The sequence below is a fragment of the Perognathus longimembris genome, chromosome 21, assembly GCF_023159225.1.
Source record: "Perognathus longimembris pacificus isolate PPM17 chromosome 21, ASM2315922v1, whole genome shotgun sequence".
NCBI classification, from domain to species: domain Eukaryota; kingdom Metazoa; phylum Chordata; class Mammalia; order Rodentia; family Heteromyidae; genus Perognathus; species Perognathus longimembris.
Genome location: NC_063181.1, coordinates 29799271 through 29824765, shown reverse-complemented (window position 1 = coordinate 29824765; position 25495 = coordinate 29799271). Strand labels below are relative to the sequence as shown.

The 25495-nt window shown below is 38.4% G+C and overlaps 1 long non-coding RNA gene across 1 annotated transcript; it reads left to right on the top strand.

Moving 5' to 3' along the window:
* The first annotated feature begins 3492 nt into the window (after window positions 1-3492).
* Window positions 3493-17636, top strand: LOC125339437. Its single transcript, XR_007208535.1, has 3 exons — window positions 3493-4258; window positions 12234-12243; window positions 17534-17636. It is a non-coding gene; the product is annotated as an uncharacterized LOC125339437 (long non-coding RNA).
* The last annotated feature ends 7859 nt before the right edge of the window (window positions 17637-25495 follow it).

Genomic DNA, 25495 nt, shown 5'->3' with positions numbered 1-25495 from the left:
GAGGCACTTACCAGTTTAGAAAGTTATTTAATACAATTTTCTCTGCCCAACTACAAAATAGAAGGCTCCACCTCCTAGGGTTGTTGCAAAAACAATTTAGTACACAAAAAATACTCAGTACAGCGTTGACACAGATTTTATATATATAATATATATATGAGCAAAAAATACTCAGTACAGTGTTGACACACATATGCTAACTACCACAGCAGTGGTAGTTAGAGAATCTACTTTGGGGTTCCTTTGCTGTCTTATTTCTGATAGACAATGACTTTGAAGGTAAGACCAAAAGGGCCCTCCTAAGAACAAAGTCATCAGTTTTACTATTAGTCTTTTCAGATGTATTCCCATGGCTCTTGCTACTCCTCCATGATCAAGTTCCTGAACATATGAAGTTTTGTTTGAAGAGTAGATGCCCAAGTATGTGACAGAAGACCAATATGCCGAGAGACCAGTGAAATGAAGATTTTATTTTCCAATGTTTATGCTTTTGCTGTGAATGGATATGATCTATTTCCATACCAAATAAATTGAAAAGTGGTCATTTTAGAGAAAATAGTTCAAAATCAACATGTCATGAAAGCATGAAATATTCATGACAAATTCTAATTGTGGTTGACTGCAAGTGTCCAGCAAGTAGCTAGTTTCAATAGTAGGGTGTAGCCCAGGTATCTTTTTTTTCTGAATAATTATTTATTTATTGTCAAAGTGATGTACAGAGGAGTTACAGTTTCATACGTAAGGCAGTAGGTACATTTTTTGTACAATGTGTTACCTCCTCCCTCATTCCCCCCCCCCCCCCTTTCCCTCTCCTCACATGAGTTGTTCAGTTGGTTTACACCAAATGGTTTTGTAAGTATTGCTTTTGGAGTCATTTGTCTTTTTATCCTTTGTCTCTCGATTTTGATATTCCCAGCCCAGGTCTCTTGCTCAATGTATATGATCATATCCTTAAGCACCAAGTATTTCATTTTAAAAAGAACTCCAACAAATGCTCATTTTTCAAAAAAGCTCACTAAGCAAATAAAAAGCACCAGCACCCAAACCCAGAAGAAGCAACAACTCAGCTCTAAGAATGACAATAGGCTGGGGATGTGGCTTAGGAGTAGAGTGCTTGCCTAGCATGCATGAAGCACTGGGTTCCATTCCTCAGCACACATAAACAGAAAAAGCCGGAAGTGGCACTGTGGCTCAAGTGGTAGAGTATGCTAGCCTTGAGCAAAAAGGAAACCAGGGACAGTGCACAGGCCCTGAGTTCAAGCCCCAGGACTGTCAGGAAAAACAAAACAAAACTACAATAGTCCAACAATTACAATATTTCAAGAGGCCATTCTCAGAAACACCAGTAACCAGAGCTCCTTTCACAGGCATCAGCTCATAAGATTAGTGGGACAGCTGCGGGTTTCTATAAACTACGAAATAATAGACAATTGTCCATTTTAAACCTCAATGCTCTCATTGTAGAAGTTTATTTTTTTTCTTCCTTGACATTATTATGTCTCTCAAAATTGCCAGAAGAGAACGCATTTCCCGAGAAAGTTATCTTTTTTACTTTCCAAAATTAACAACTTTCACATAATCCATGTTCAAAAAAAGGAAGCTCTTAATAAAAGCAGACTGCTTAAAGGTTTCTAAAAAACAAAATAAAGGTGGGTGCCAGTGGTTCACGTCTATGTAATCCTAACTACTTAGAAGGCTAAGATCTGAGGATATCGGTTCAAGGCCAGCCTGGGCAGGTAGGTCTGTGAGACTGTTGTTTCCAATTAACTGTGCAGACAAAGCTGGAAGTGGCATTCTAGCTCAAGTGGTAGAATGCTACCCTTGAGCAAAAAGAGGTTTAGGGACAGTGCTCAGGTCCTGAGTTCAAGCCCTAGGACTGGCAAAAAAACAACAACAACAAAAAACACAAAAAAACAACTAAACAAAAAACAAAAACCAACAAAAGAAACCCAACCAATAAAAAAACAACAACAAAAACCAATACTAAGGCTAGGAATATGGCCTAGTGGCAAGAGTGCTTGCCTGATATACATGAAGCCCTGGGTTCAATTCCTCAGCACCACATATATAGAAAACGGCCACAAGTGGCGCTGTGGCTCAAGTGCAGAAAGCTAGCCTTGAGCACAAAGAAGCCAGGGACAGTGCTCAGGCCCTGAGATCAAGGCCCAGGACTGGCCAAAAAATAAACAACAACAATCCCCCCCCCAAAAAAACCCAATACTACCTTAAAAGAAAAGGAAATGTAGAAGGGTAACATTTAGAAATTCTAGCTAATATTTGGATTTTGAAAAAGAAAATTGCTTTTAAATCCTGATTATTAAAGGAATATGTAGCTAGTTAGACTAAGTACTCTGAGCTGTGGCTACTTAAACCACATCAGACTAGTACTCACTACTTTTTCTATAAGCTTTAATAAGCCATGGCTTTTCATAAGTGTTTTGCAGTAGGGACAAAGAATTAAAATAAAAGGAAACAATTAAAAACATCATTTAACAATATTCAAAAGAGTCTCGCTGAGATCACTCATTAAACAAAGCTAACTCTAAAACTCTAGTCTTAGCACTGACAAAACAGGAAGAATAAATCACATTTAATTTATAATTCTTGAGAATGTGCTGGACAATTCTGATGCTCATGGAGAAAAAAATAGTACTAAAAATAACCAAGAGAAGGGTTAAGGAAGCAGTTAGAACACAAAGCCAGTGGTGAGATCAAAATCAGAAACATATAATGTCTAAACTACTGTCCATAGAAGGGTATATTGAGATCAGTAACGAAGTTGAGGATAATCCACTGGACTAAATAGCTGCCACTCTCATAATAGCCAATTCCTATCTCTCATTCAGGAATCTCTCAAGAGCCTCAAGGAAGCAAATACAACATGAGTTTGTGCTATTATAATCACCAATATTCAATGTTTGGGGATACTGCAAAAACTGGTCTCAGCTTTCCTAGTCCTAAAATTACTTTATAAGGCTTCAATCTTTCCTTTTTTACAGAGTAGTGAAAGCAACAATAATAGATAACACCTCTGCTACATTTTGCTAACCATGCAATCTCAGTACTCTGTATTTACTTATATTCCCTGTCTCACAGATTTCTTGATTCCCTGGGGGCAGGGCTCTGTTACTTCTCACCCACTGGGTTCTCAGGAACTTAACTTAGGGCCAAGCATGAGGGAAATGAAACAAATAGAATCTCATCTTCAGAATAGCCAGGGAAACTTACTTATAAATCATTATTAAGACAAAATAAGGGCTGGGAATATGGCCTAGTGGCAAGAGTGCTTGCCTGTATACATGAAGCCCTGGTCTGTTCCTCAGCACCACATCTATACAAAAAGGTCAGAAATAGCGCTGTGACTCAAGTGGCAGAGTGATAGCCTTGGGCAAAAAGAAGCCAGGGACAGTGCTCAGGCCCTGAGTTCAAGCCCCAGGACCGGCAAAAAACCAACCAACCAACCAAACAAACAAAAAAGACAAAGTAGGTCCTATAATGGGAATTGGTACCAAAGTAAGAGATGCACTTCTTCTTGGACAACTTGGGGAACATTTTGCAATAGAAATAGCCAGCAGGGAAGATGACAAAAGGTGAAAATTGATTAGCAAAGGAGAAGGCCCAGTGGCAGCAATTATCTGCTATGAGTGGAACTAGCAGATACGGTATGAATGGGAGGTGAATGGAAGGAGTGGACTGGGCTGGGAAAGCCTACACATGCCTATTATCTAGTTAGTCTACTACCCAGTGGCCTTGAGGCTCTCTACTTTGGATACATATTAAAATCTAGGATGTTGAAATGCAGAATACTGATGCCAATCATTTGTTAACATCAGTTAAGTCTTCTGCGAGGGAGTATATGCACCAGTATTTTATTAAAACAAAAAACAAAAAACAAACAACTCCCCATGAAATTCCAATATATGTCTAATGGTGAGAGTCATCAATGTAGGCAATGGGTCAACACAACTGGGCAGAACAGTGGTACAAAACCTTTAAAAAAGAGCTGTGAGGAGTAGATTCAAGGCACAGAAACTAAGAGAGACAGATTGCACCCAGCACCTTTGAAATTCCTGTACAATCAACTAGGTGGTCTTGGAGTCAAAAGCTTTCTTCTACCACACAGGCCAGGTGCAGAGGCTCAGGCTCCCTCTGGAAACCCAGTTACTTTGGGGGAAAAGACAGGATGATCACCAGTTTGAGCATAGGAAAAAGTTAGCAAAATCCACTCTCAAAAACAAGACAAAAACCTTTCGTTTTGGTTGGGGGTGTGTCTCAAGTAATATAGTACGTTCTTACCATGCGCAAAGTGCAATCCTCACCACCGCAAGACATTTTTAAAAATAGAGACTATAGGGCTGGGTTGTAGCTCAGTGGCAAAGCGCTTGCCTAGCAAGTGCAACGTCCTGGGTTCGATCCCCAGTACCATAAAAGACACACAAAAAAATACAGTTAAAATTAGAGACTATAGTTCCAGAATTTTCTTCTGCTTTAGAATTGAGGAACCCAAAGAAGAAATATAAGAGTCTGAAGAAAAAAAAAACACATTTGGTATCATGACGCTATCTCAAAAATCACCAACACAAAAAGGAATAGCAGAGTACTTCAAATGGTAGAGCATGTGCCTAACAAGTACAATGCCCTGAGTTCAAACCCCAGAACTACCAGTCTGAAGTCCTGTTCTATAACAGGACTTCCTTACAGGAGGAATTCTGTCTTCAGCCTCTATCTCTGTCACCTATCCAATGGCCCATTGATGGAAGAACCAAGTAAAAGTCCTTTGCACTGTAATTTCCATCCATTCATCCCAATATTTAATGAGCACTTACATGTTTCACAAGGACTATACAGGACTGTTAGGTCTTCCTATTTTTTTTTTTTTTTGGCCAGTCGTAGAGCTTGAACTCAGAGCCTGAGCAATGCCCCTGGCTTCTTTTTGCTCAAGGCTAGCACTCTACCACTTGAGCCACAGCACCACTTCTGGCTTTTTCCATATATGTGGTGCTGAGGAATCGAGCCCAGGGCTTCATGTATTATGAGGCAAGCACTCTACCACTAGGCCATATTCCCAGCCCCTTCCTATTTTCCAACCTACAACAATTGCCACCATTGTGGTTCATATCCTACAACAAAACTATTTTAGCAGTGGTTACTCATGTGAATTCACATATAATCCATCAGTTGTCCACCTCCATTACCAATGTCTTGCCTAAAATATGGTTTACAGACTTGAACACACCTCATCAAAAGTGATCTAATTAATTAACCACCAGAGAAAACAGACTGCATGTAATCTAGGGATGCAATGAAGAACCTGAACTCGGTCTGTTTTTAGCAGCCTCATCATAGAGCTGGCTCATAAATGCCAGTGATCAAATAATCTGTTATTTTTCATCATGTGAATTTGAGAGAGATTGTCAAACACCTCCAAGATTTCCCAAACTTTAGCAGAAGGTCGGTCATTAGTATAATTTATCTTGTTGGCTTTAGAACATTATTACAACCTATTAGAGTACTTTATTTGGTGGTGTGAGGGTTTGAACTCAGGGTCTCATGCATAGTAGACAGGTACTCCACCACTTGAGCCACTCTTCAACCCATTTTTTTTTTTTTTGCAGTGCTTATTTTTGAGACAGGTCTCATTTTATGCTCAGGTAGACTGGGTTGTGAGTCTCCTATTTTTGCTATCAAAGCTGGGATGACAGATGCACATGACCATACTCAGCCATTGTGTTTCTCCTACAGCTGGATGACAGGTAGTGCCCTTCATTGGTTGAGATAGGGTCTCATGAGCTTTTTTGCTAAGCTATTCCATAAAACTTCAGAGTTTTCAGATCTTACCCTCCTAAGTAGCAAGGATTACAAATATAGGTCAGTGCATCCAGATAGAGCATTTTAAATCTAGACTGCTACTTGAAGTACTGGTTGTCTCTCTTAGGTTTTAAGTTATCTAGAAATTAGACTTTACTTAGTGTTATGTCAATCCACATCTTAACAGAAAAAGATATGACTTCAAACATATTGACAGGAACTTAAAAAGTTATTTATAGGACCTCTAGACTTAATACCTTCTCTGAGGCACATGCCATCCATTTTTAAGCTTTCTTGCAACAAGAGATTTTTCAAATTTTATTCAAGTCATAAAATGTACATTTATACACTATTCTGTGATTCATATTGCATGGTATAAGCCTCCAGGAAGCTCATCCATGGGCTTCTGCTTAAGAAGCTACCCTAGTTATAAAATAACTATGGAAAGCATTCTGGTCACTATGATTCATCAGAACTCAGTATTTCTAGAGCAATTGATTTGCTAACATGTAATACCCAAGTTAATACTCAGTAGGTGCCAAGGAACTAGAAATCAGTTAACATTAGCTCATTAATTTTCATTACAAGGAGTCCAGAAACTAAGAAATCTAACCATAACCAAACTATGAACTATACATGTGAATACTGAAAGATAATGTGATCCAGTCTTGCTTGCAAGTTGAGTAATAATAACAAAGATAATAGGAAACACCCTGAATGTCCACTGATAAGGAGATGGCTAAGCTCAAATGGGTACTTAAGATTAATTCCTAGTGACCACCAAATTTTACTATGGTTTGCCATGCTGTGATGCAACCCAGGGTCTTGCACATGCTAGGCAAGAGCTCTACCAGGAGGTATATCCTCAAACTTGTTTGCATTTTCCAAAACAAAATCTATGATTTTTCTCTATCTATTGCCTTAAATATTTGTAATACATTGAAGATAGCCACCTTCGGCACCATGTGTAGAGTATAATCCTACTTAAAAACAAGCTGGTCATGTTGGTGTACACAACCGAGCTCTGAGAGAGTGAGGTAGGAGAACCAAGAGTCTGAAGCCAATCTGGGCTATACAGTAAAAGAAGGAAAAAAGAAAGAAAAAAAAAAGGGAAAAGAAAAGGAGGGCCTTCCAACACACACACAAACGTTATGTCACTCTATATACTTTTCTGAGTACAGAAAAATAGTGTGGAAAATTCACAGCAGGCTGTGAGCAGAGTGGGATTCATTCTTGTCTTAGCCATCTTTGCCTACTTAAAAAAATTAAGCTGAAGAAATAATACGAGTTGAGAACACAATCTGTATTCATATCTCTCACTGTCACACACACACATTTTCTAAAGATTTACTTTCTGCAAAAGTTTCCGATCTTTTTCTAGTATGTCATAGATGTACATTTTGAGTTTGACATGCAGGGAGTCTAAGTTCTCACTGTTGGCATTTCATGCACACACAAGCTGTGTGATAGTTTAGATGTGCTCACCATTTACAAGAGGGATTTTCCATCTGCAGCAGAGTTCTATTTAAAAGTGACATGGGGTCCACATGACTTTTGACAGGGAAGAGACGCAGGGAACAGGAGTATCATCAGATGCTAAGTGAAGAAATCTGGCCATAAAAGTTGACCCAGCAAATTTGGTGGTACTCAGTCTTGGCTGGACAGCAGAATTACCAGGGAAGCATTAAAAATACACCAGTGATTCAATTACAGTCTCTTCCACTGATTGTAACTCAACTAGCTCTGGCGTAGGCATGCAATACTTTACCATCTACCTACATATTCAAATGTGTAGCTAGACTTAAGAACACTGGTGTTTTACATTTCATTTTTTCTCCTCTCACTGTTTCACAAAGACCATTTCACTTATCAGTTACTTTTCAGCTAACAGATAACATTTGTGGATACTACAGTCTACCAACTTACATAGTGTCCGTCCACTATCCATGATTTATATTGTCCGTATGTTAACTTCAGATCTCAACCTAAAAGTTCCTTAAATTTATGACTATGTTCTTAAGAACATTTCACATGTAAAACAGGATATTTATAGCCTTGCCCCAATGACAATTTAAAATGTATTACTACTTTGGAAGCTTAGGACTCTATTGGAAAACAACATTGCTCAATAAAATTAGTTAAACTGTTGCTGGACATTAGTCACGTGCTGCCTGATTCCATTTATAGATCCTCAAAATGGCAAAACTATAAAAATAGAGATTAAAACTGTTGGAAAGTTTAGGCAAAGGGAGCCTTGAGTGATGGATCAATTCTTTTCCTTGTTGATCTCTACAGGAATCTACAACATGATCAGTCTGTATAGGACAGCATACGCACATGCAAAAGACAGTATGCGAGGCTGGTAAAATCTGACAAGAGATGTAGACTGTGCTATTGGCAACATGCTGGCTGTGATTACCTTATTGTGATTACCTCCAAAAACTGAATGAAGAAAACGTGGATCACTCTGTACTACTTTTGTAACTTTCTAAACAAAAATAGTGAGGAAAATGATGGGAGTCACTACTTAGATATGTGAACTATTTTTCTTAATTCAAGTAAATGTATAAAAATGTAAAGCGAAAAGATAGAAATGGATGGCTAGAGAGAAAAATATGGTTGGACTAACATTGCTTGACTATTTACTGTGTGTATGGTAATACAATTAAATTTACTAAACCCAACAAACAATAGACAGGGTGGTTGCTAATTAAGCATTTTTCTGATGAGGAAAGTGAAGGGTAAAAAAGAAATTCAATCACAGAGGTAAAAGCTAAGAAAACTAAGACACTTTGCAAGTAAAGAGTATTTTAAGAAAAAGATACGATTGTATCCCAAGAGTTTTTAATCAAGTTTAAAAGAGTTAGTGAGGGCTGGGAATATGTCCTAGTGGCAAGAGTGCTTGCCTCATATACATGAGGCCCTGGGTTTGATTCCTCAGCACCACATATACAGAAAATGGCCAGAAGGGGCGCTGTGGCTCAAGTGGCAGAGTGCTAGCCTTGAGCAAAAAAGAAGCCAGGGACAGTGCTCAGGCCCTGAGTTCACGGCCTAGGACTGGCAAAAAAAAAAAAAAAAGAGTTAGTGAAACCCAATAAAGCTCAATCTTAAATACACTTACATTTGCTACATACTTTACTGAGAACTATGTTGTATGTAACTAGGAAAACTGGCTGTGCTTGACCAAGGATGTATTTGAAACCGTGATTATTTTTTTATGGTTCTTGATTGCTGCTCAAAGACAATCATCACAATTCTCTTTAAAAGTGTTCATTGAATGGAAACAAGTAGATAAAAGAGGGCCAAAATTCAGAAATAATACAGAGAAGGTGCCCTACCTGGGGGGAAATCAGAGCTGATGTAGGAGAATTGATAAAAGAAAGGCAGGAGGTAGACAGAAGTTAGCAATGCTCTGAGGGACGAGGTAAGAAGTTCTAATATAGGTTTCGGTAAAACATAATTTGAATATAGTGAACAGTATCTGAAGGAAGGTGAATATTTATTTGCAACAGTTTTAAGTAAAATCATGCAGTTAAGATTGGTTTCAGTATCACATAGAAAAAAGCACAAAGAAATTTTCTGCCTTTTTCATGCCACTTCTAATTTAAATAAGTGTGTGTGTGTGTGTCCCTGACCTTTTTCGTCAAGGCTAGAGCTTTACCACTTGAGCCAGCTCCACTTCTGGCTTTTCTGTTGGTTAATTGGAGATAGTGTTGCAGACATTTCGGCCTGAGATGGCTTCAAACCATGATCTACAGATCACAGCCTCCCCTTTGTAGCTAGGATTACAGGTGTGAGTCACAGCAATCATTGGGCCTTTTAACAGCATATCAAACTCCAGAGGCAATGCTAGGATAAATTCAATTGGTATTTAAGAAGTTTGTTATTCTGGTGGAAGAGCCTGATACAGGATTGTTTCTCTAAGAAAAACCATGTCTCACTTAATTTTGAAGATCAAGTAAATGAAACCCAATGTGTATAGAATTAATCACTAGGAGAATTAATCACCCTTTTGAGGTGTGGAGAGTCAAGGAACCGAAATCACTGTGTTGCTGGAGGAAAATAAAGTTATTGCTCTCTCTCTCTCTGCCCCGGGGATCATCTCAGATATCGCAGATCTTTTTCCTGTTAGTCTTCTTATAGCAAATATTGCGATGATATGAACAAGTAGGTTTTCTTAGAAGTGGTATAAAGTCTCAACTCAGGAAACATGCTGAAGTCTCTGCGAAGACCACCTGGAGTAGAAGGGCTCCCTCTACACAAAGGCAGGTAAGAAGGAAAATCTAAAGAATTCTTGTTTCCATATGCCCTTGGCAAGGTCTTCCTCACTCACACAGAGAGAAGACATTTTGGATAGGCATTGGAAAATAAATAGTGACTCATCTACTCTATGGATCTCTGCCTCTGACAGACTTGGTAAGATATTAACTTGTGTCTTCTGCATATGACTCCCAGCCACCAGATTTTGAGAGAAGCCATAACTTAAAGATAACTCTAATGGACAGAGTTACACTCCAGTCTCCAAGGATGAAGCAGTATTTTTCATTAATGCCAAATTCCAACTTACATTTAATACAAATTTGAAAGCTTTTTATAGCTAAATACCCTCCCTGAATAGAATATTTTAAAGGTATGGTAATGCTACTATAACTATACTGAGAAAAAGGTTTTGCCTTTGAATATCTAATTTAGATACGTGATTTAATATCTAGATTTGCTTCAAAATTGTACAACAGTAAGGGAGTGGACAGGAATTTTAAATCAGATTAGCAAAAAGTTAATAAAGCTGAGTGATGAAGCCATGAGATTGTAACACAATTTTGTTTTCTTTAGTAGATGTTTGAAAATTTCTAACACTGCAAGTTTGTATATTCTTATAACATATAAACTAAAAATTAAATCTTAATCAAATTAATCTTAAGTCTGAATTCAGAGATGTGTGCAGAAATTCAGATTCATTGGAGGTTTTGACTAGTGCATAGATCCCAAGCAAATCATCCCAACCAGTAACTTTTCTGTCTGAAATGCAGGGCCTGAATGTAATGAATGATCTTTCTAAGGTCACTTTCAGGTCTAAAGTTTTTCTTTAAGAATGCCATTTTGACCTTTCTGAATTGGGTTTAAATTCACCTTTTGCTAGCTGTCTATAGTAATTGATGCTGTACTACTGAAATGGCACAGGTATCTCAAGACAATGTGTGATCTCACAGCATTTAGATCCATGGGTAACACATCACTATCAACCCTTATCACAGGAAAAAAAAAGACAAAGGGAGTTAACCTCAGAGGCACATGCACTGTATATTACACAGGTAGGTTAAAAAATCTGCTGGAGATACCTTTCAGTCACATGTCACACAAAGTATAAAATGGGCAGACCGTATGATACAGTAACTTTTTCCTCAATTCATTTATTATGATATTCTCATAAATGTCACCTGAAGATTACTTGTTATAGTACCATTTATAAGTGGAAAAAAAACTAAATGATACTAAAAAGGGATCGAGAAATATATCACAGTGCATCATTATATTGGAATACCATGTAGCTATGTAAAGCATGAAGACATAAACCCACAACAATAGGGCTATGGCAAAGGAAACCAGAAACCAACTGAAAGCTCCCAACAGCCGAAGATGTGGATACATATCCATTGGTCTGTACTGATATGCATGACTGAATAAATAAATGAGTGGCAAAGGATAGACAAATCACCTGGGCAGACAAATTCCAAGTAATCTGTGTAGACTTGCCCTTCAAGGGATAGAACACAACTCCCCATATCTGAGTGTGGGAAGCTAAGAGTAGAGCACTGGAAGGGATGAAAATAAGGATTCATAGTGGAGAAACCCTGTCACAGCAAGATGATGGATGCCAACATTAACACCCAGTCATGTTAACAAGATGTAACTTTGAGATGATGTGATCAATGTGTCCTTGACTTCTAGAGTCTCCTCCTCCAAACTCCTAACTACAATCTATGAAGGAAGTAGACACAAGCCTCATCTAAGAACGTTCTACAAAACACAGATTAGTGTGCAGATCATAAAAAAAGGCAAGCCTGAGAAGCTGTCACAACTAAGAGCAAAAGAAGATATGAAGACTAAGACAAGAGCCAAAGGAGATACGAAGGCTAGATGTAGTGTGGTCTTGTGGATGGGAGGCTAGAACAGAAGCAGACATGCAGGAAAATTATGGAACTCTGAATAAAGTGTGTACTATTTGTTCATAGTGATATATTGATATTAGCTCACTAACTGTAATAAATGTATGGTATAAAATGCTAATGATGGAAAAACTGGGCAAGAGGAAAAAGTGAAGCTATAGGCTTATAATGATATGGGATTACTGTCAAGATATGATAAATGGCCAAGACCCAGTGGCATATGCCTGAAATCTCAAGATACACAGTAAGTGGAGGAAGGAGAATTATGGTTCAAGACCAGCTCAGGCAAAACAGGGGGACTCTACCTGAAAATAAATCAAAAGTGCTGGAGGCATGGCTCTGGTTGTTAAGTACTTGTCTAGCATATGCAAGGCCCTGAGCTTAAAACCCAGGCCCACACACACAAAAATTATATATATATATATATATATATATATATATATATATATATAATGCATGTTACAACTTACTGTTATTTTAATAACATATGTATTCATTCACCCCCCCAAAAAAATCAAGAAAACTATACACTAGTGGGTGCTGAATTACCAGTGATTTTTTTCCATTTCTTTATCCCTTTCTGTATTCTCCTGTTCTGCTTTTCCAACAAGCATAAACTACTATCAGTACCAAACTTCATTAATTCTACAATCATGGACAATTCTTTAATTTTAGGAAAACATGGGTCTACAGCACATGACCAACAGAATATTCCTTACCTCAAAATAAGTCAGCTACAAAACAGTCAAAATGTACTTTTTCAAAGGGAAAGTGGTGGAAAATGTAGAATTTAGTCAGACTCAGAATGACATCTGGGTTCCATCACTTACTACCAGTATTGGACAGAGAGTAACTTCCCTAATTTTCCTCATATTTTAAAAACAGTATGACAAACTTATTAATCTGTAGGACTTCTCCAATATTCATCTACCCATATAAACACATGTTATACACCGGATATATTTATATGTTACATAAAACATGAACCTGGCACAGAGGACACATCTGTAATCCTAGCTATTTGGAAGATGGAGATTAGAAAAACCATGGTTTGAGGCCAGCCTAGGCAAAAAATTCATCTCAGTCACTAGAGAGACAAATGTGGTGGCACATGCCTGACATCCTAGTTACGGTAGGAGAGATAAATAAGGGGATCACTGTCCAGGCTGGCCCAGAAACTTGAGACTTCATCTGAAAATAATTACAGAAAAAAGAACTGGGGATGTGGCTCAAATGATAGAGTACTTGCCTACCACACAGGCACTTGCTAGATTCAATCCCTAGTAATACCAAATTTTATCTGAAAAATCATAAAAGTAGAATTAAAACTATGTCAATATCCTAACCATACTAGCAATTATTGTTATTGGCAACATTACTAAAAATGTGAGTAAAAATTAAACACTATTAAGAAAAACTTCATTTGTCAAGAACAAAGATGCAAATAGCTTATTCTAAAATGTATGTATGTAGTTATTTCTCAACTATTTCTAACTAGACCTTCATAATGTCAATTAAACATGCTGTGATGTAACAAGCCCACACACTGAGAATTTTCCAGTAAACCCAACTGAAAGTTACTTTTGTAATCCTAACCAGCTTAAACTAAGCTTTCAAATACTACTGCTCCACTTCTTACTTTCTATGGGGTATTCCCCCTATCTGTGAATATAATGGCAATACAAATTAATGCCAATCATAAAATATACACTAACGTTACTTAAGTCTCTTGATTCTAATATTTAAAACCATTAACAAACAGTACAAGAAATGTATCCAATGCCTAATGTATGAAACTGTAACCTCTCGGTACATCAGTTTGATAATAAAAATTTGAAAGAAAAAAAAAAAACATTTTGAGCCTGGCACTGGTAGTTAATGCTTGCAATCTTACTCAGGAGGCTGAGATCTAAGGATTGTGGTTTGAAGCCAGAGGAGGCGGAAAAGTTCATGAGATTCTTATTGCCAAGTAACTACCAAAAAGCCAAAAGGAGTTGAGGCTCAAGTGGTAGAGAGTTAGCCTTGAGCAAAAAAGCTCAGGAAGAGCACCCAAATATTGAGTTTGAGCCCCAGGACTGGCACCAAACACTATTTTTTGAGGAGTGTGGAGGGTCAGTCATGGGGCTTGAACTCAAGCACTGAGCCTGCGCACTGTCCCTGAGCTGTCCAGTTTTGCGGTGGTTAATTGGAGATAAAGTCTCATGGGCTTTCCTGCCCAGGCTATGAACTATGATCCTCAGACCTCTGCCTCCTGAGTAGCTAGGACTGCAGGCATGAACCACAAGGGCCCAATTTTTTTTTTTTTTTAAAGCAGGTAAGATTTTTTTTTTCTTTGGTGCTAGTCATGGGGCTTGAACTTAGGGCTTGGGCACTGTCTCTCTTAGCTGTTTTGCTTAAGACTAACACTCTACCACAGCTCCACTTGCAGCTTTTGTGTGTGTGTGTGTGTGTGTGTGTGTGTGTGTGTATGTGTGTGTGTGATAAGATTCTTACAGACTTTCCTGCCCCACCTGGTTTTGAACCATGATACTCAGATCTCAGCCTCCTGAGTAGCTAGGATTACAGGTGTGAGTCTAGGGAGGCATATGTTTAGATCTTTACTAAAGCCCTGGTTGGGAGTTTAAGCTCAATATTTCTCCATCTGTGTCTGTAGGGGTCTGGTTCCAGAAAAGGTGGGGATGTGAGATCTGTAGTTGCTTCAGCCCCATGCGAGACAACCCTGCTCAACTCTCCTACACATTTTAAACAACCCCTAGGAGACTTAAAATATCAAACATAACATACATACATTGTAAATAGTTGCTATACCGTATTGTTTAGGGAGTGGTGATAAAGAGAAAGCCTCTATGTGTTCAGTACAAACGTAATTTGTTATTTCTAAAAATACATTTTGATCCAGGGTTGGCTGACTCTGTGAATGAGCAACCAAAAGGCCTATGGTGCTGACATTTTAATCACAACAGATAAACTGAGTTACACTATAAATTAGTGAATTTTCATAAGGTCAGAAAAATGAGTATGTTCCAAATGAAAAATGTACCCAACTTAACTTATCATATGGTCTAGGGTATAGGCCCAAATGTGATAACTCAGTAACTGACAACCAGCCATACACAGAAGTGTTCATCACCATGCCAATCTCTTCAACACCAGAAATGCAGATGATATGAAATGAAGTTATTTTGAACAATAGCTTTGTTGGGAGGGAGGGAGGTCCTAGGTACTGTCCCTGAGCATTTTTTGCTTAAGGCTAGTGCTCTACCACTTGAGCCACAGTTCCACTTCCAGCTTTTGGGTAGTTTGTTGGAGATAACAGTCTCACAGACTTTCTTGCCAGACTAGCTTCAAACTGCAATCCTCATATCTCAGCTTCCCAAGTAGCTAGGTTTACATGAACGAGCCACTTAAGTGCCCAACTTAAGTAATAGCTCTCAAAAATAAAGTATCCAGACGTGGGTGGCTCATACCTGGAATACCAGCTACTCAAGAGGCTAAGAGTGTGGTATGAAGCCAATCTGGGTAGAAAAGTCTTGAGACTTCAGCTCCAGTTAGCTAGCAAAAAACCAAACTGGAGGTGTGGTTCAAGTGCCAGAGTGCCAGATATGAACAATAAAGCCATACAGAGCAGGAGACACTGAGTTCAAGCCCAGTTCTGGCATACACTCAAATACACACACACACAAGCTAACTTTCCTCAAGTCTCACGAAATCTACTCACGTTCATATACATATTACTAACATAGGAACTATAACTGTAAAAGAATGCTTTTGTAACATAACCCAAAACTGGTGTTACTCCATAGTTCTCCAAAACAGTTCCTTCACAGACCTAGTCAAATAAGGCTGACCTTCTTTCTCACCAGTCTACGGTGCATTTTTTTCAAACTTGTTCAACAGTTTCAAATTTAAACTTCTTTAACAATATAGATTTATGGGAAGAGAAAAAGTCACTAAGGGAGCTAGTAAGTGGATCAAGCTAAATAAACATCTTTTGGTAAAAGACTATAAATTATATGGTTGGTTTTTCTAAAAAAACCACAAAAGCAAACATTAAATGGGAATTCCAAGCATTATGAGTAGCCACATTATCTGCTTAGTAAAAGTCTAACTTTTCAAAAGCATTTTGTTTTTTTCCTATACCATGTTATTTGTTGGCTGTTTAGTCCTCTAAATTTGAAACAATAATTGAGTAAGAGATCATTCTGGTATCTTATACTGATTATCCCTTGAATTCACATATGAACACTATGAGATATGAGATATCACCATTGCACACAGATGAGAAAAATTAATGATTTAGGTAACTTGCCCAATTCACTCAAGTAGCAAGTAACAGAGAGAAATTATCACCTGTTAGAATTTATATACATATACCAATATACAAACATCAAATACCTGACCTTTTTAAGGTTGATCATCTAAACTTCCTAACTTGCCCCTAGTCCTGTACCTGTAAGTTATTATGTATTCCTCAGCATGTGCTACAATGTATTTCAACCATTCACCTATTGATAGTCCCCTATTCAATTATGAGCCTCCAGAGAGAGCAGATCGCATCATCATCTCTAGTCCCATAGCACAGGCCGGATTCTCCCCTAGACATCAATTCCTTGTTGGTGGTCTCTTGGTGACTTTCAGGGAGAACTAGTATAGTTCCCTTAGCTCTAAGACACCTACCACCCCATCACAGCCAGAAAGATATTCTTTCAGCAGAAAGAATATCCACTAAGACCAACCGGAGGCTGCAAGGCTGCTCTTAATATCGTGACACTACAGGTGATACAGGCTTTTCTTTTTTATATGTAAGTACTAAACTCCCATTTTTTTCTACAGCAAGCAGTGCTTTCATATAATAAAACCTATATTACAGCACATTTACATACAGGAATAAACACAAATGAAAGGAAATAGGGGAAAATGTAAATCAACACGGAGCAAAAGATAAAGCCTTGCCACAAACTATCTTTTCATTATAACACAACTAGAGTGAGTGAGGCAGACCACACACACAATGTATATGCTTTCTCATGCAAGAAATTAACAAGTCAGCAGTTCATAGCATTTGAAAATGTTATGGTATAATTGCAAAAAGACACAGGTTAATATTTAAGGGAGGAGACAGCAAGTCTTTCAAAAGAAAAGGAAGATTAAGCCTGTTTTTTCTTAACCATTAAAGAACTTAAAGGGAAATGCAAAACTACATTAGATGCAATGGTATATGGAATTACTTATACTTTTCACTCTTTTAGGGGACCTTTTACCTAAATAACAAATAACAACGTTAAAGCTCTAGTTTCAATTTTCTATATTTCCAGACATGAGTATTCACACAAGTCCTTTTATGTACTTTTCTTGCATTTCTCCAATCCCTGCCCTCCTTCTGCCTGTCTTAAGTAACTTAAGACAAGAGACTTAATAAATGTCTAACTCTTGAATGCAGTTAAAATGACAGCACCTAATGACTATCTTGACCATCTTTAAAGTACCTTTAGTCTTCTAGAATACTATTCTAATTCTTGGAAACAGAAAATGCAGGAAGTTCAATGTTCCAAGAAAAGTTAATAGTAATTGATTCATCTTGGCTACTCAGGAAACAGCGAGGATCTGTGTAAGATCGACAACAAATCCATCCAGTAATATCTGCCACACAGAGACAAAGAAGAAAGGGGGGAAAAAAAAGAGCTCATGGAGTAAATGCATAATGACAAAACCAGGAGGGAAATGTATTGGTTTGGAGCTGAGAAGGAACAGAGCTGTGGGCACAGAAGGCAGACCATTGAGTCACCTAGACAGAAGCAGACAGAAGACTAAGGTACTGGACAGAGTTGATGGGGATGGGAGTGGACAATGGACAAAGAGGTGAAACCAACAGGAACCAGAGCTGGTCAGTTTTAAGAGGTAAGAACAAGCCTAGAGATGCAGACTAGGAAGGAGGCACCATGTTGAGATGGGAAAGGACAGAAAGCATTCTGAATAGGAGAACCCCCTATTCATGGGAAAGGCAGAAAGTAGGCAAAATAAGAAGAATCAAAGAAATTTTGGATAGATGAAAAAATGTACAAGTAACATCATATGATAAGTAGACAGAACAGAGTGGGAAAAGAATGAAAAGACAACTACTGAAGAAGAAATAATAAAATTAACCAAGTCCTTTATGGAATTCTGCTTCATTAAATTAAAACTCTTTTTTCCCCTTAGATTTCTCCTTATTAGGCAAAACTTAATTCATAAGAGCAAAAACTTTCCTTAATTTTCAGAAGAGAAAACTATTGGTGAGGTCAATTAAACATGAATTTGGACAAAGTCTTAATAAAAAAGACCTGACAACAGTACAATTTACTTACATCAAGTACCGCAGCTTTAAGCACCATGCAAATTTCTTACTAAAACATGTACATACACATTAATGCCCTAATGACTCTAACAATGACTTTCACTTGTTAAATCCAACACATCTTTTCCTTTCTTTTTTTGCTTAGCAGCATTTGGAGTAATCCCTGCCTCTTATTGTCTCTCCCAACATACAAAAAGGAAAACGAAGGTTTTTGCTAGAAAGCAGTTTGATGCAAGTTTAACCCAAATATTAAAAGATCTATAAAGTTCAATTACTCATTCTATCTGGACTTCCCAGATAACTAAAATTAGAACACAGAGACCATTCTTCGTTTCCATAAAGAAACTAAGAGGAATAACTAAACACTAAATAAAACATGGAAATAGTAAAGAATAGCAGAACTGAAAAAAGTGGAAATTATTTTGGTTTTAGAAAATGGCATAGGGTAGAAGAGCAAATTTGCCAAAGATCTATGAAGCTGTAGTTCTATTTTAAAACTGAAAGAATATAATAATCAGTGACAAAACTTGTTCAAAAAAGTGTGTACAGCGGGCTAGAAGAAGATAAAGAAGTTCAAACTGATGTCACAATGAAGCAGCTTATCACTATAGAGAAATCATTCATCCACACAATGCACTCTTCAGTGACATCTCATTAAGAGTGAATTTCTCGAAGCCCATATACCATCCAATGGTTCCTATTTGTACTCATACTTAAGTAATTTCTCTATTTATACACAATAAAATACTGATCCTAAGTCAATTACCGGCTACTGCAGTTGTGGAAAATAACTTACATTATTGTAAACAAAGCAGATGGGTTAACAGAGATAATGTAAGAAACATATAAGAAATGTCTAGAATGCAACGCTGCCACTTCTGTTTTCAGAATTATCTTCTTTCAGCTGGTCAAAGTCCTGCAGGCATTGAAGCTGTTGCTTGAGATTCAGCTTTTCTCCTGCTGTTTACCATTCTTCCATGAGAGTTCTTGGTCATCCAGTCCATTCACAGGCACCTGGATGCTATTTCCTTCTGGAAACAGCTGCTGCCCCACAGGCTTTGAGAGGCTTCTTGAAGGAATAAACCTGGTCTGTTGGTCTCTATTGAGGATATGCTGAAACTAGGGTCATCTCCATTTTCAAAATGACATGGAAGCCAATCGTGCTATTTCCAAGGTAAGGTCCCTTAAAAAAAAAAGTTAAGAATCAACCAGATTAAAAAAAAAAAACTCTAATAATGCAGTGCAAATCCTCATACAATGTTTTATTTTATCTAAGTCTGAAAAACAAGTTATTTCAATAAGGAAAATTTAAGGCTTCATTTTGGCTTTAAAAATGCAATATTTTCAAAAAACTTAAAAAAGGTATCATAGGTAGACATAAAATATTGCATATAATCAGAAGTTATTGCAAGTAATCAACAATAATTAAATTAATTGCTAAAATTAATTTAAAAATCAATTAAAACTGTATGGAAATTTGTCACTGACTTCAGTCTTGATATGGCCAGGACAAAACATTACCCTGCATTCATATCTTACTTGAAAATGGTATTTAGAAAAGATGTTTTACATTCTGCTGTAAAATAAGCCAACAAATTGATGGCCATGAAATTCTGGAATTTTGTATTATCTGGTGATAAAATTCTGATAGCACAGGATTCATTTTGCCTTGGTTTCCTTATCTATAAAACACAGGCTGGTTCTTTCACAGGGAGAGGTTCAAGAATCATTGAGTTTGGTTTAAAATAGATGCCCAAGGGCCATATGGAACTTCATTCTCTAGAGTTCATCAAAGATAACTGACTTCAGTAATAAATCCTGGATGACTCTGATGTCAAACTAGATCAAGTGTAGCAGCCAGCTCCACAACCATAAGATTCACAAAATGGGGTAGAAGTGACTTTATGAAATTCTAGGTTGGTAGGCTTAAAATCAATCCATCAATCAATCAATCAGTGCATTATATTCTTTTTGCTAAAAGCTTTCCATTCAGGGGAAGAGCCTACCATACCAATTGGATAAACACTTGAATATAGATGTTTTTCAACTCAAAGTTTCCACTTTAGTTCCTCAGATGTTTAAATAGAACACAAGCTGTGGGGCAATATTTAGAATTCCAAGTTGCTTCTATGCAGGCCATCTCAAAATAGGCGATGTTAAAATGACTGCCACCATGTCACTTCTTCGTTGATCAAATGATAAAGCAACCCCAAGACAGATGACAAGGCACTTTCCCCCTGGAAATGATAGGTAATGCACAATACTGTACCTGTGTGGTGCTGCATACCTTGGGTTCTAACCAGTTTGATGGCCCATGATTTGTCCAAGGGCTCTTCCTCCTCTGATTCCTGGACAGTAGGCATGGTGAGGTATGCACAGTCATTGCCATTTAGTAGCCACTGATGTCAGATGCTCCCAGAGAAACACTGTCATCCAACAAATGGGCATGGAGCTGAGCTTTCAGAGAATATCCTTTTCTCCATCTTCCTGGATTTTGTTTGAAGATTCTCATGTAATTACACATAGCTTTAAACTGACTTGGTTTCAGCTTTGTCACCAAACCAACAGCATAATTTTTTAATATTTTTTCCACCCCAAATACTACTTGCTAGAAGATTCTTTCTCAACAGCTAAAAAAGCATGATTAAAATTCCACAAAAAGACAAAACAAATGGACAGAAGTACAGAAGTATACAGGAAACCTTTGGTCACACCCACATCATAATAAATCAATATTTTAGGATTTTTAAATGTTTAAAAAGAAAGGAAGATAACATGTGTCATTCAATACATTTGAAATGATTTTTTGACACTAAATTTAAAAGTCACTGTTCTATGCCACGGTCGATCATTATCCTGGAATCCAAGAGCTACCAAGAATTAAAATCTTTACTTAGTTTTGAGATCCAGACTCAGTTTCTCTTTCCTTGTCTTTCAGTGATGTCTGGAAAATTCAGCACCGTGTCTGCAACTTAGAGCCATAGCCAACTTTTGCACTACTCTGAAATTTTAAAGAGCATCTTTGAGGCAGAGAGTATAGATAGCTCAGAGGCAGAGTGCTTGCCTAGCATATATATGGCCCTGGGTTAGAGTCCCAACATTGGGAAGAAAAAAAGAATTTAAAATTAAAATGTACTTTAGTACAGTTACAAAAAGTGTAAACTTTTAGATCTCTCTTCAAAGTATAAACTGAAGTCCTCAGAGAAGCCATGCTGACCCTGAAGCCTACCCTTAGTACTCACATCATGCTCTTAGAAAAGAAATTGAATTACTTCACTGGGCCTCTACTTCCTCATTTGAAAGATAAGTAATAATTATACCTACTTCAAAGGCTGAAGATTATTGTGAGATTCAAATAAATGAACATGGAAAGGGACTAGAGACAGCAGGTGGCATATTTTAAACACTATATAAATATTAGCTATTATGTTTTATTTAGCTCTAAATTCTCATACTGTTTCACAACAGTATACAAGGTTTAGCCAAAATATTTCCTACTGTTTCAAATATTTTTGATGTTTCCTCATGGCAACTAATATTCACTCAATAAGTACATACAGACCTACTCTCTCACTGTTATAGTATATAATAAAGCAATTCTAAAAAAAAAAGTACCATATTCCCTGGTCTGGAGAAGCTTATATTTTGAGTGGGGGAAATGGACTATACGAAACAATAATGTACAGTACAAAGCTACATAAGATTAAAGAGCACAGCATAAACAGTTAACACTCAAAAAACATGTCTGGCTGAAGAAGGCAAAGCTGATGGCCACATACAAGGAAGAGGGATCATCACCAACTGCAATGGAAAAGCCCCTTATTTACTAACCACTTTCCATTTACAAAGGCTGTCTAGACCCTAGGAATAGTAAGAAATGTGGAAACAACTCTGCACTCTGGGAGCTAACAAATACTCTACAGAAGAGCCAAACGTGTGTGTGTGTGTGTACGTGTGTGTGTGTGTGTAAGTAATGTTAGGGATGAACCCAGAGCCTCAGGCACACTAGGCAAGCAGTCTCCTTGAACTACACCCTCAGCCTAACAGAGCCAAGGTCCAAAGTTAAGGAATGAAAAAGGCTTGTCTTCTTATCACAGGATATATATAACATTACTTCAATACCTTGCAGACAGGAGCTAATGCTATGACAATACTGTACTATTCTACCGTAACAGTGAAATGGTGATCATAAACAAGTCAATAATTTTTTTCATATATAGTATAATCTCCATCTATTCCTACTTACAAAACACATTTTATATGCATAATGTAAGCGACTTAAAAACACATAGTCCTAATATTGGAACAGGTTTTGTTAGTAGCTCATAAACAGTTCAAAAGAAAGCCTACTAAATGCTTTGAGTATTCCTTCTCTCACTTTTCCCCTTCCTTTACCTCATGTACCAGTGACTGCTCACAAATAGCAAAGCTGGAAAAAATGACTATAGATGTTTGTCTTGCTGCAAGGTGCTGGTGGCTCAAGCCCATAATCCTTGCTACTCAGGAGGCTGAGATTTGAGGATAGAAGTCCAGAGTGCGCCCTGGCAGAAATATCGGTGAGACTCTTTACCAAAAGGGCAGAAGTGGAGATCTGGCTCAAGTAGTAGAGCACCAGCCTTGAGTACTAAAGCCATATGAGGGCTCATGGTCCTGAGTTCAAGCCCCAGTACCAACACAAAAAAAGAAAACAACAAAAAACAAATGCTTATGTGTGGAGACAAAAAGTCACAGAGAATACCAGTCACTTCCAAAGAAAATGTTCCTCTTTTTCTTCTCTTATCTTTCCACTGATGACAACTCTGACACCTCTCCATACATCATGTCCTCAGGTAAAGAAACCTTCCATAAATCCGACTAGAAAAGCTTTCCCAATGATGAACTGAACCACTAGAATAGTCTGATAGGTAAGCTCCAACATGCTTTAACCACAAAGAACAAACACTTCCAAAGACTTTCCTCAGCCTTTCTAGTTCTTCCAACCACAGATACAAGCTTTATACTCCCCTGGCCTTTATAAAATAAGTGTTTTGGAACTTCTATGCCTATATAAATCATTAAATCATATTTTTGTAAACATAGTTAAAAAATATTTATTTAAGAACCCAAAACTACTTAATTAAATTTAATCAAAACTTCAATTTTCTTAATGTGTAAATTACTAGACTCAATAGGGAATAGGTGTTTCAGAAATGTAAAGTTAGCTGAGTGCCAGTGGCTCAAAGTCAGCTGAGGCAGGAAAGTTATTTCCAATTAACCAGTAAAAAGCTGGAAGTGGAGCTCTGGCTCAAGTGGTACAGCGCTAGCCTTGAGCATAAAAACTCAGGACTGTGTGTAGGCCATGAGTTCAAGTCCCAGGACTGGTGTGTATCTGCACATACACACACATGGATGTAAAATTAAACTAAAAATAAGGCGCACGTAAATCTTTTACACTACCTCCAACAAATACTTGGTGAAACTGTGCAACTCCACCAAAGTAAAACAGCTCACTACTTTATATTTTTTTAGTTTGGTATTGGAAAAATCGTCTTCATGTTTCATTATATCACTTGTTTGCTCATAATTAGGAATGTCACCAAGAAATGAAATATGGAAAGAAAGGGCCTTTAAGGAAGGCCAATAAGGTGTTCTATCTTTTTCCTATGTCCTCCATTAGCTTGCTCATTGGATGACAATGTTATGTAATAATGAGAACTTGGATGAATAGAGATATGTGGCTTTGGAAACTACTGAATATTCAAATAAAGGGAAAAACTAATTTATGAGTTTTTAAAGCTATCTCCAATTTGAAAATCACTTAACGGAGTTATTTACTTAACTGTTATTTTATATCGCCAATAGATCTATTTACAAAAGTAGAAGCAGGTTTTTAATACACCTAATTCCACATCTAGATACATTCACATCAAACTTATGCACTCCAATATTTTTGAACAATGTGCACATACGCAAAAAGTTATTAAATGAGATAAAAACTATTTACATCATTTGGCACAGGCTTGGCAAAGAATATTCAATACTTTTATTTCTGTTGCTAATTTCCCTTTAGTCTCAAATTAAATGGTTACAAAATTACACACATGATCATGCAGACGTAAACAAACACGTACTGCCTATACACTAATGTATGCTGATACTGGCATGTTACCACACTCACAATCCTAACGCCGTCAAGGCCGAGTTTAATTTTCAGATGCCCCACAAAAAAAGCCACAAAGGCAAGAAAACTTTTGAGGGCACGCCGTGTCAACTGTGAAGCCTTATCTCCGTTTACCAGTGAAGAATACAATCTCTGCGGGGCCCAGTCCGAATTACACTGAGCCGTCAGCTGATCCTGGACACCTCGCTCCAGAGGAATGAATAGGCAGACCTCAAGCACGTGGGCAAGAAGCTGTCCCTTGCCGTGCTGCACCACCCGGGCAAACCCGATCACCTCGAAATCCTACAGAAACGCATCATCGGTCTTTTGCTGGAAAACGCATTTTTCAAGTAACTACAAAAGATATACATGTGTGTGTATGTATGTGTACAATCTCTGAAAGCCATCCAAGCCACCTGCTGTGGTCACCCGGCCACAGTTCATGAACATTTCGGTAGTCTCGGCCACGCGTGGTTTGTTATGAGGGAGAAGGTGCAAATACAGCTCGCAGAGCACGAGCTTCCCGGGGCACACGTGGACACCGACGGTAACCGGAGGCCGCCCCACCACACCGCGGGCCCCCTCGGGTCGACCCCAGCTCGGCCGCACTCCCCGGGCCAGGCCGCCGCCTCCACCCTCGCCCGGGCTCCCAGGCCGAGGGGGCGAGACGCGGCCAGGCCCAGGCAGAGTCCGTCCCGCCGTTCCCCGTCCGCTCCAGCGGAGGCGCCGCGCCGCCCCGCACGCGACTCTGGACCCACGTGGGCGCCCGGCGCGGCGCCCAGGACCCCCGCACGGCGAGCCGCGCCCCGCCGGCCCCGCGCCGCGCCGGCCTCCTCCCGCCGGGTAGGAGCTGCGGGGCGCGCGGGCCGGGCTGCGTCGGGAGGCGGCGACGCGAGGAGGGAAGGGCACCCGCTCCACTCACGCGCCCGGGCGACCCCGGCGCCGCCGCTGAGTCTGCCGCGCACAAAAACTGAAAAGAGGAAAAAGACGGAGAGAAGGAAAAAAAAAAAAAAAAAAAAAAAAAAAAAAGACCTGGCTCCGCGTCTC